The sequence below is a fragment of the Pempheris klunzingeri genome, chromosome 16 (assembly GCF_042242105.1).
Source record: "Pempheris klunzingeri isolate RE-2024b chromosome 16, fPemKlu1.hap1, whole genome shotgun sequence".
In the NCBI taxonomy this organism is placed as follows: Eukaryota; Metazoa; Chordata; class Actinopteri; order Acropomatiformes; family Pempheridae; genus Pempheris; species Pempheris klunzingeri.
Window position 1 is genome coordinate 5,795,999 of NC_092027.1, and position 12,134 is coordinate 5,808,132.

General features: G+C 43.6%; 2 protein-coding genes across 2 annotated transcripts in view; one reads left to right on the forward strand and one right to left on the reverse strand.

Annotated features, from left to right (window-relative positions):
* Positions 1-12,134, reverse strand: part of hivep1 (HIVEP zinc finger 1) — a 53,331-nt gene that overhangs the window by 14,579 nt on the left and 26,618 nt on the right. The window lies entirely within an intron of this gene.
* Positions 10,897-12,134, forward strand: part of nedd9 (neural precursor cell expressed, developmentally down-regulated 9) — a 142,240-nt gene continuing 141,002 nt past the window's right edge. Inside the window, exon 1 of the mRNA XM_070846053.1 lies at positions 10,897-10,909. The gene's annotated coding sequence lies outside the window, so the exon portion shown is untranslated. The remainder of the gene's footprint in view (positions 10,910-12,134) is intronic.

The following is a 12,134-nucleotide window of genomic DNA, read 5'->3' on the forward strand; positions in this document are numbered from 1 at the left end:
GAGGAGAGGGCAGAGTGTTTATGTGCCTGTCTTTGACAGAAAAGGTAGACAGAAGAGAGGAGAGAGGTATGCGTCTCTGTGTCTGCTCCATTTACATACAAATGACCATGTGAACGCCCTCCGACAACAGGAATCAGGTACGCTGTGTTTTCCTGGCAACGACGCTGCCGTGGTGTTTCTCCAAACAGAGAGGATCCCGAAGCTTCCCTCAGTCACCACGACTCAACCTCACAGCTTCCTCAAGTAAATGGCTATGTTATTGCAAACCAATTTGAGATAATAAATGCTTATTTTAGTGGTTAGGAGATTTAGAGGTAGATTTTTGCTAGCGTACGCTTCATTGTTTGCACAGCTTGATACATGTGTCTTGTATTAGACCACATTGGCAAACCGAGGCGTAAGTGATTACTGCCCAACAAAAATCTTATTAGTGGCTGTGTATGATAGAAGACCTGAGAGTAAGCCATTATAGATCAGATTGCACTTCTTACATAACAAGCCGCAAATAAGACCCCTTATGCTGAATGACACCCATGAAGTAAAGCTCTGAAGCATGGAAAAGAAGGGGAAGCACCAGCTCAAATCAGTGGAAAGGGACAAGGCAGCATTACCCCCCCTCAAAAAAAATATTCCATTCACAGTGTCCAAGTTATTAGGACAGCAGGGAATGATTATAGGGTTGTTCATATTTCCCTCATTATGGCTGCTGGGGTTGCTGAGGTGGTCTGGGTGACGGCTGCATACTTCATCTGAAATCTGTGTAATTGTCCCGTAGCCACGGGGAAACGATAAGAAGAATGTACACCAGTGCGCATCGTGGAACATGACAACAAAATTTGAGAGAAAACACAGTTTGAGGGCACCAAACACAAAAACCCCCACTTTTAACTAAACTGTTTACAAGTGTGGTCTTAAACAAAAGAAAAAAAAAAACATAATTCAAGTTAAAGCTTCTTTCAACCAATAAATGGAACTAAAAATTACAAAGAGTCTGCAAAGCACATTGAACACTTGCCTAAGGGGCTTGGTATACTTAAACAGGCAAAAAGCATGTGAAGCATCTGACTGGCTTTAATAATTTAGTAGAACACAAGTCAATGCACTCTACTAATGTCATTTAAACACGTGTTTGTGATACTGCATCACACTTCAATCAGAAAAGGGATTGATCTACATCTGTTAAGTATGACACGTTGTTAAAAAGGAGATGTACGGTTCAGTCATCTTTCCCTCCTTTATCTGACACTGTCCAATAACTCTGCTGCAACAGTCCCACAGATGTGGGTCTCAGCTGACAAAGCCGACAGGACAGCAGTGAAAAGCAGATGGACGTTCGCTCTGAGTCTGAAGGAGGCCGGCTCGTGATCTTTGATCTATACACCGAGACACCTAAGGGTATGTAGCGGTCAGGCTGGGAGGGGCCTGAGTGGGCGGGAGCATGTCAATTAGGCAGGAGTTTGTGGGCGAGGGAGTCGGTCTCCTCGCTGGTCGCTGTCATGACAACCACGAATCTTAAATGCAACCCCCCCCTCCCCTCCTCCCTGCATCTTCCAGCCCACTCCTCTCCCTGCGCTGCCGAGGATGAGTGGGAAATGTGATTATTTGCGCCCTGAGGGCCAAAGTGACGTCACTGCACAGGAAACGTACGCACTTTTGGACCCCAGCGCTCACCTGATGTGAATTTACAACCCCTCAGTAATGGCCAGGGGGCTGCTCAGTGGGAAGGGAAGCCTATCGTCACTCCATTAAGGCATCTGACAGACAATTATCAGTCAAGACGTGGCCGCAGATACAAACACATGCTAATGAGCTGGAGAACCAATTTCGCCTCTGGAAAATGGACCTAATAAACCAAACTTGTTTGAGGATCTAGACCCCTGCCTGTCTAATGAATAACATTATTATATTACAGCGAAGTGGCAACTTCAACCCACATGAGGCAGAAGCACAACTGGCACTGGATCCCCCCTGAGAGCCCTCTCTGCCTGTTGGCTGACAAATAACCACCAGGCTCCACACGCCCTCCTCCCCTCGCTACCAGCTTGTAACACATTCATATTTCGCTCAACAGCCTGCCCTGCTGGGCCTCAACATGCCAAATGGCGGCCATCAACGGCATAGTGGCAGCTTTTCATAGGCACCATATGTACGGAGTTCACATGTTTCAGATGGCCCCGCGGCTTGGCTCCGTTTTTTTTCTGCTAGCATCAAAGATATATGTTTGGGGGGGGGGGGTTGTTTTGCAATAACAGCATCTGTGAGGGTTGAAGTGTCATCAGTATGCGCAACACTACACCAGTACACCAGCAACAAGCCTGAACAATGCCAGTGGACCACAGTGTGTGGGCAGATGGGCGTCCATCAGCGGTAATGCAAATGCTGCAGCAAATCGGTTCACAGCGAGTCACTTTATCGCGCCATATTTAATGTGTTTAATGGACAAATGGGATCATAAGTGTTAAGGGTTGAAGTCATTTGCCTGTTAGTGTGGAGCGACCTCTCACTCGGCTGCAATGGATCCTGCTGATAATATCAATTCAGACAAACATACAGTGGAGCGAGGAGCAGCCAGGAGGACTGATGTCTGGACGATAGCATGTTGATGTCTGGGGAGATTGGTTCTCTGCCATCCGGATGTGGACTGCAGTGTGTAGCATGCCAAACTAAAGCGGTGCAGTGTTTGGAGAGGAGAGGAGAGGAGAGAGGAAGAAGAGATAAGGAGAGGAGAGATGCCTCAGCAGGCTGAAGATGACGAGATGGGAGTCGGCAGCTGCCCCCTTCTTCCCTGTCACTGTGCGGGAGGGAGATGGAGATTATGTAACTCGAGCACCTCCACCAGCCTGCTGTACACACCCGGCTGTGTGCAAATACACACACACTAACATCAAACACACCCGCGCATCGGCTGATGCCGTCTTGGAACAATCACTAACAAGGACATTTATCAGCAAGCAAAAACACAACAGGTAGACAGAAACCTAAATGTAGAGCTGAAATGAAAAGTCCATTAATCAGCAACAGTTTTGATATTTCTGCAGTCGCTTCAGTCACTCATAAGTCATATTTTAGATCGATTCATCAGAAATAGCACAAATAGCCCTGGATTTGCTTCTTTTCTTTGCCTTAGGATGGTGAACAGAGTGTCTTTGGGTTTCAGACAGTGCCGGGCTTTTTTAACTGTTTTCTGACATTGTACAAACCAGCAGAATAATCATAAGGAAAATAACAGTTGCAGTTTTACTTACTCTATAATGGGGGTTATTCAGCATAAAGTCCATCTGCAACAATTTCAATATGTTGTTTTCAAGCAAAAAAACCTCAACGTGTTTGTTTGTTTTAACATTAAGTTGAATATTTTTTGATTTTGAACTGTTGCTCAGACTAACCAAGCAACCTGAAGACGTCAGTATCAGGTCCTGGGAGCTTGTGATGGGATATTTTCTAGCCCAAACAATCGACCAAGTGTTTGTCTTTTCAGTTGGAAAATGTTATTTTTAATATCGCTGAATCTGCCAAACAGAACGGTCTGAAATGCTGTTGGTAGAAGTGAAATCCAAATCAGTATCACTCACTGGAAAAATGCAATCAGGCTTCATATGACAGTAATTCTATTATTAAGCAAGGACGTCTCCTCCTATAATAGTCACAACAACAGCTGGGAGACACATGAGCTTTGCAGAGCTCCCCGTCACCTTTAAGGGGAGTCTGCTGGTCTTATCTCAGCTTTCTTCCTGCGGCCTGCGGAAGAGACGCAGCGTTTCTGCAGCCCTCAGCAGCTGACCCGTGCAGTAAGCGGCCATAAGGGTTGCGGTCAGCATCTGACACACTCTTTATCATCACGGACACGCCTCTACAAAGAGACTCCCGACGGCCTCGAGGGAGATGAACCGGTCTGAGAGCCGGGACTGAAGGACTCGCAGAAGAGGGAAAGTGCTACAGGACGTATGCTGCACTCTCCCTCTGTAATCATGGACAGACGTGATGCAGAGCGGAGGAATCCCCCGCCATACAGAGAGTGTCCCATTACCTCGCAGTCTATCATCATCAGCCGGCTCAGAGGGAAGAGCAAAGTGACTTCCCTCTCCCTCTCCTATCTCACATTAGCCGGACTGGGAGCTGGAGTGACTCGCTCTATCAAATCTAATCTAACAAAAGGACAGAGACAGAGAGAATGATGGGAAGATGAAGGGAGGGTTTAGAGGAACAGAGAGCTCGGAGTTCAGTAGTTTTCTTGTGAAACTGAAATACGTTTTTCAGCAACTGCTATAATCCATGATCTGCTCACATCAGTCTCCTAATTGTACTTCTAAATCAAGGATACTGAGATTTTCTGACAGCAACAATACATCCCAGCAAGAGGAAAGAACCACAGAAGTCACAGCAATGACGGGAAAATGACTAAAAATAGCTTGTAGCTGGTTTCACACCACATTTAAGGATGTCGCCGTGGCAACTTGTGATTGAAGCTTTTTAGAAGTGCAACTAATTATTTTCATTATCATTTCACCTTGTTCGACCAACAGACCAAACACCAACCACATATTCACTTTGCAAAGATTTAACAGAGGAAAAAAAAGCAGCAAATCCTCACATTCGAGGCTAAAATTTTGAATATTTGCATGAATTACTTCAGAAATTGGGGATTCATTTTCTGTCAATGAGCTAATTGATTAATCAACTAAATATTTTATCTTATTTGCGTATTATTCATTCAGAAAGTTTCTGATTTAATTGACACAGATGACATTTGACAGTTGAGAACTATATTAAACTACAAATATCCTTCTGGAACAGACCAAAAACAGTCCACACAAAAATCAAACATTTTAAAATGATACAAGGAGAGCAGGAAGAGGGAGTAAAACACTTGGCATGAAACGACGCATTCGAGCAAGTCCTGCTCTCTCTGCAACCTGGAGATCAGCTGCTGACTGCTAAGCATCAAGGTGGAGGCAGGGAGGGAGGCAGCAGCCGAGCTGTTTACCCTCCACTGGGGGAGACTGTTTATGTGCAGCATGAAGTAGTGCGATGAATGGAAATGACGGAGCCAGGGCAGGTATGAGTTAAAAAAATATATATATATATAAAATACAGCGTTAACTAGAGCTTCAGGCAGGCACCTTTTAATAATGTATGTCTATAAAGGGGGAGAGATCCAGATCCTGCACACAGAGCAGCAAAGATGAACAATATGTGGATTTACTCGTCCAAGTTACCTGCCCCATTTTCTATGACAGCAATTAGGGGACGTCTTTAGAAGCAAAGTTATTACTCCATCCTCGTAATGATTCGTGATGAAGCTGCAAACACCCAGTCAACAAATGAAATATTGATCTCCCTCCTGCACACACACACACACACACACACACACACACACACACAAACACACACACACACACACAAACACACACACACACACAGAGACAAAGACAGTGGTTTGGTGCGGTATCTGTACAGTACTGCTGCCCCCGCAGGAAGCTGTAGGTGGAAGAAGCAGCAGACTGGAGGCCACTGATTATTGGGACTGCGTGGGCACGCTTGTGAAAAATTGATATTACGAGAAACCTACTGGGTGGGTAGAATAGTGTGTGCATGTGTGATGGGGGGGTTAAATGGAGCAGCAGAGATTAACCTGAATGTGAATATTACCTCTTACATCTTTTTCAGACCACACACATACGTTTAACCTTCCCCCCCCCCCAAAAAAAATCTGCCTAGACACAAACAGCCAGACTCCAAACACGATGCAGAAAAAGCAGCGCCAAAAAAGCACTAAATAACGATTTCCTTCCCTCACAGTCACAAATCATGGAAGGTGTGAAGCCTGTAAAGCCTGTTTTAGGATGTAGTAAAATAAATCAGAAACTGCCTGAGAAATTAGGAATAAAACATGCATTTCTTCAATGAAATCATTTACCCCAGCGGTTCCCAACCTAGGAGTCGATAATTCACTCTGAGATGATTAACGCTCATTTAATCTATAGCGTGTCAGAAAAAGTTCAAACACAACTTCCCAGAATCCATGAAGAAGTGCTTGTTTTGTCTGACTTGCAATCCAAAATTCAGACTCTCAGATTAAAATGATAAGATGGTGATGGAGGACAAACTCCTGTGCTTAGTAGTACTACTAAAACCACTCTGACAAAATACTCCATTATAAGTGAATATCCTATATTGAAAATGTTAATATCAGTATTATCAGGTAAACCTAGTTAAAGGACCATTTCACCAACTTCATCCGTATCTCTGTCTCTTAGAATCAGGGACATAGTGTGAAAAAGATCTGCAGATGTTGCCGATGTCTGTTGTTCTTCCATGAGCGCCGTCTGTTGGCGTGTACAGTGACGTAGTTGGTGGTCTGGAAGAACTACAGGCTATTTTACTTTGGATTACTAGTCTCTTTCTCTGGGTAGCCAGGGGACGAGCTCTAGATGCCGCTAAAAAACTAGCTGCATTTTCATTAGCCTGAACTGGCATCCCCACAGACGAGTGCAGAGCATATTGTGGACAACAATATATTTCATAGTGTTTTGGCAGAACTCAAGTAAAGTACAAGTATGTCAAATTTTAACTTCCACCACTGATCCTCACGTTTCATAAAGCAGAACTAGAGAATATTTTTGTCTGATAATTGAGTAATAATTTAAGTCACTTTTCAAATTCAACAGCAGTTAATTTTTCACTAACACACAGCTACGGTTCTACAGAAAGTCCAATCTGAACTCTTCAGTGTTTCAGATAAGACATGAAACAGTCATTGAAATCCAGCAGTGAGCCCTCGACTGTACACCAACACCCACTTCTTTCTTTGCGGAGGCTAAAAAAAAAAGTGGAACTAAAACAAGCTGCACGTCCAACTTCATCCAGTCAGCATGTCGAGCCCCCCCCCCTCGGGGTGAGGGCTGTGACACAGAACTAATGGAGCTCTGCGACTGATGGCCGCTGCATCGTCAAACAGCCGCACAGGACAGGAAGCATGTTTCGTGCATTTCAGGGCAAACGCAAATTTTGCACACATAGAGTAGCTCTGTGCGTCAGCCAAGGAGGAAGAAGAAGATGGAGGAGGAAGATGAGGAAGGAGGGGTCATATGCAGCTCAGACTTTAAAAGAACTCCACGTAGTAATCATGATAATTAGAGACGATTATTTGTTTAATCTATTAGTTGACCGACAGAAAATGAATTAGCATAAATGTTACCATTTGTTTGAATCTCAAATTTGACATAAAAAACTCTCTCTATAAAATATAAGCTTTAACCTTCACTGCTACTGTTCCTGCTGTTGTTAAACAGTTGTACTATAAAGGCTATGTGTTATTTACTTTGGATAAGAAAACATAAATAAATAAGAGATACAGAACATTTTAAAGTAGAACTTTACTGCGACAACTTGGTAATTCCCTTTGCAGAGGAAGACAGTACGATACAATCAAAAGCCCCAGAGCAGCTGCTGACTGGACTCTGGGGAGAACGTTTCACCAACTGCTGTTTCCGAGATCAAGAATGAACTTTCACTCTTTTTTTAAAGAGTTTCTCTGAGGTTTCGAGTGTTCGTCCTACTAAACAAGCCATTTTAAAAGAAACAGTTTCACACAAAACCCACAGACAGTCATTTTAAAAAAAATTGTATGGCTTAAAACGTATTGTTAGTGAGTTTTAGAGGTGCTGGTTTTAGAGCCAGCTTGGCTGTTTCATTGCTTTCTAACATTTTTTGAACCAAAAAAATTGAATAATTGAGAAAATAATTGGCAGATTAAACGATAATGAAAATAATTGTTGGTTGCAGCCTTGTTAGTTACTAATAGTTGCTGCGCTTCTATGCACAAATGCTAAGCACTTAGATAGAAATGACATTCATCTGAGAAGTTCCCAGCCACACAGTCTCTGAGAATGGACAGTTTTACAGTGATCATTAACACCAACACCAACAGAAAACGTCATCACAAATGAAACCCAGGACTTACACATCAGTCTGTTTTCTACGGAGCAGCCTGGTGTCCCATCAGATCAAAACTGAAAGCAGCGTTTCCTTCAGTTGCACGCTTAAAGAAAAAAAAAAAAAAAAAAAGAAAACAACACGAGTCCCTCAGGCTTGACTGTCCCTCTGCCCACTTGTTTTCAGTTACCGCGGCGCCACGATTGAGTGACAGCACGCTGACTGCTTCCTGCCTTTGTCGTTCCGTTTGACGAGAGCAGAGATGTCGCTGTGGACAGCGGCTTTTAGCAGAAGTCAAAAAAACTACACAGGAGCTGCTCACACAGCTGACCTCAGTGTGACCACCGACACACGAACATCCCATTCAGCACCAACAGTTACTTTCTAACTCTGAATAATGCAGGAAATCTCTGTGTGCACTTGGCTCTGAGTGTTTCACAGCAATCTATAGGACAAAATGTTCACTTCTTACCCGGGGCTCTGCTGATGTTTCATGGCACAAACACTCAGAGGCTCCTTTTGTTCGGGAACAAAAGGCAACTGGAGACAGAACAACAAGTGCATACATACTCCTGTGTCAACACAGGCAGTCACAAGTCTGCACTTCCGCCCTATCAGCTGTGGCTCTGCAGCGGTGCGGGGCGTTGCCAGCAGTTTCCTCAGAATAATGTGACGAGGAGGGGAATTCCTGTAAGGCCCAGGAAGACAGGGGTGGGGAGGAGGGGGGGAGGAGGAGGGGAGGGCCTGCCCAAACAGAGCAGGCCGGGTGACGTCACCTAAACCAGCTTTGGCACCCTCCAGGGGATCCTTCTCTCGCTCTCCCTCCCTCGTTCTGTTTGTGTCGGAGGGGGGAGGAATAAAATGTCCCCGACTGACTGCTGATTGCCCAACAGCTCACCTCGTCTCTGTGTGAGGAAGACTCTGAGGTGTTTCACCTTTTTTTTTTTTTTTTTTTTAAAAACCTCAAACCCATGTCCCACAGCTTCTTTTTCTGTTCCTTTTCAATAATGAGGTTGTAACAGTCGTATGGTTTCAGTTTACTTTTTGTGTCCCGTCCCCTCAGACGTGTTTTAAAATGCTACGGCCACATCTTGTTTACTTCTTCTTTAACCAGATGCTTCCTGATTGGAATCAAAATGTTGACAATTTGAGACCGTCTCATTCGGGGAAGGTTTTAGCATGTATGCATGCGTTTGGACAACATTTAACATTTACAGATTCCCTCCAGACGTGGAAGCAGTACATTTGTAAATAGTGTGTTTGTCGAAGACGATGACAGTAACGTTTTGTATTCATGGTAGCTCTCACATGACAAATCAAAGTGGTGTAAATAAGGAAAACCGGAAACTGATGAAGGCGAGATTGCTGAAAACATGTGATGAATGAAGCTCTTTGTACTGGAGAGGAGTTGTGCAATGCGTTTTAAATGTGATGGACGTGAATTGAAGCTCACACTGTTCTGTGACTTCAAACATTTTCTTACTTTGAGAACCCAGATTCAGAGATCTTGAATTAACATCTACATCCTTCCTCACTGGAAAACACAGAACATATGACAATGCAAATACGTTTGGTTTCAAAAGTTTAACTTCTCAACACATGACTGAGCTCTGAGGCTTCAAGTTTCACACCACACGTGTGACTTGCACTCACTTTCAAGTGAAAGAATCCGGTGCTTCCAGCTTTTCATCTGATGCTTCTCTCTGTCATATTTGATAGTAAATTGGACATTTGGAGGTTTGGGCTCATTGACTGGTTAGCTGGAGCTCCAATAAGATGCACACTGGACCACAACTGACCTCCAAACCAGTTGAGATGTCACAAAATCCTCTGCCAGCGTTCTCGTCTTTCACTAATATTTAAGGTGAAGCTTTCCTCCTTCAATAAAATACATTAATATGAAAACAGCTTTCTAGTGTCAAACAGACGTTATTCTGCTCAGCGAAGCTCAAACATCCTCGTAACAATGAGCAAAACGTTTTTTCAGCGGAGGGCGACATCAAGTTTTTAATTGTAACATGTTTCTTTGTTCTCTTTTTTTGTTGCTTGTATTTTTTGCACCTCTAACCAAATGGATTTCCTTCTTTGGATAATAAAGTCTTGAAATGCGCTGTAAAAATAATGTTTCCCTTGTCATGCCTTAAAAACAACGAGCCACTGCTGTTCTTTATCTTAACTGAGGAAATCCATGGAAAATGGAGACACCCAGCAGCAATATTGTTTTTCTTTTAACTCAAAAAAAAAAAAGACTCATTCAAGGCTGTGTGTGGGTGCAAAGAAAAAAAAAAAACCAAAAGTCTGGAAGTGGCTGTGGAAACTGCAGGATCTTTTTAAAGTCAACATGAAATTGTGTCTCTCAGTAGCAGAGCCGCCTGGTAAACAGTGACTGACTGACATGTTGACAGTGACGGGCTGAGATAAAGCTGCAGGGTCTCAGTCGGATACAGCCTGCAGGTCACTGTGGTGGTGGTGGTGGTGGTGGGGGGGCTCACTGTGAGCTCTTTAAAAGGGACCGGGGTCGATATTTAAAGGAGGGGATTCACCCAGCTCAGGGCAGGCAGGCTGACAACCGACAGGCATTACATAAACATGACAAAAGCGTCTCCCTGAGTGGCGTTCGCCTCTTTAACCTCACTGTACTGCACTCTGAGGAATCCAAAAATAAAGCAGAGGGAGCTTCCTCTTTGTTCCAGTTTGGGGAATTCTGAGGGTTTTACAGTTTGGCCACAAAAGAGGTTCAGAAAATCAGACAAATATTTACCCAGGCCAGAGACAACAAAGAGCGTGACCGAGCACTTTTTGCAGTGTCATTGCCGTGGTACTGAAGATAAACACTTCGCAGGATGAAACTCCAGGATCAACATCGCGCTCTGTAATTAGGCCGGCCAGAGCGACAGCACGAAGTTGGTGTTGGCGGGGAGAAAGCAAAAATAAGCACTGACTAACACAGGCGGCTTAGCACGCAGTCACTCCCGTTCTTTAAAAATGACCTAAAGAGGGATCGCTCTGCAAACACGGCCCTGCGTACATGTGTGTTAGCAAGTGTGGAGGACACACTGCGTCATCCCTGTGGGAACATCTGAGTTAATGACAGCTGAGCTGGTGATAATGCAGCAAAGCCTGAATGAAGTAATCCAGCTAGTAACCTCTAATACCTCCTACCCTGTGTGTGCCGGGGGTCCATTAGGTTAAAGATGTCGACAAACACACACAATCAGGGTAATGCGTGAACACACTCCCTCAGTCATTCAGCTTGAAAACCGTCATGAATTGAACTGACTTTGTTGCCAAAAATGTCTATCCTCTCTGCATACAACCAGACGCCCACGCTGACCCCTTCATACTCTGAATACCAAACTGAAACCAGTCCAAAACCACGCGGGGAGGGCAAGGGAATAACAAAGCTCGACTGCAGAGTTGCACACTTTTTTTTCTTCCTCTATTCAGAAAGCTGCCATCATAACTCTCATTTCATTCAGTTTTATCTGAACACTTTAATGCAAACAGTCGTGATCAGAACGGCATTCAGCTGCACACAAAGGCCACATTCAGACTCCATTTCGTCCATCTGAAATTAGCTGATTTTTTGGCAAAATGCTTCAACTTTCAAACAAATTGCCAAACTGCAGTCTGAAACCAGCACAGTCACCAAGTACAACTGTGATGTATTAGTACTTTACTTGAGTATTTCAATCTTCTGTTACTTTATACTTCTACAGCTCTACATTTCAGAGGCACCTGTTGTACTATTTACACCACTACACTTACCCAACAACTGCTGTAAATATATATTAAACACATATTAAGCTTCTAAAAACAAAGTGTTGTTAAACCAGCGGCTCCCGACACATTTGGCTGCTGGTGTTTAGTTGGGACACTGTGTCACGTTTCAGATGTCTGAGCTGTTGACGGACATTTCTCGTCAAAACTTTTCACATGGTTTCCTTAAATTTCTGTTCAAATGATCCTATATTTCACAAAAAACACAGATAAAAGAAAAAAAATTTTGCTTTAGATTTATTTTGTGACCTTTTGGAGGGGCCTGATCCTCAGATTGGGAACCACTGAACAAAACCATATATAAGTAGTTTAAAAGTAGCTCCACCTCGACCAGCCACTAGAATAAAATACTATTTACATATTGATGCATCAGCATTAACAGTCTAATAATAAAACACAGTACCAGGGTGCTAGTACTA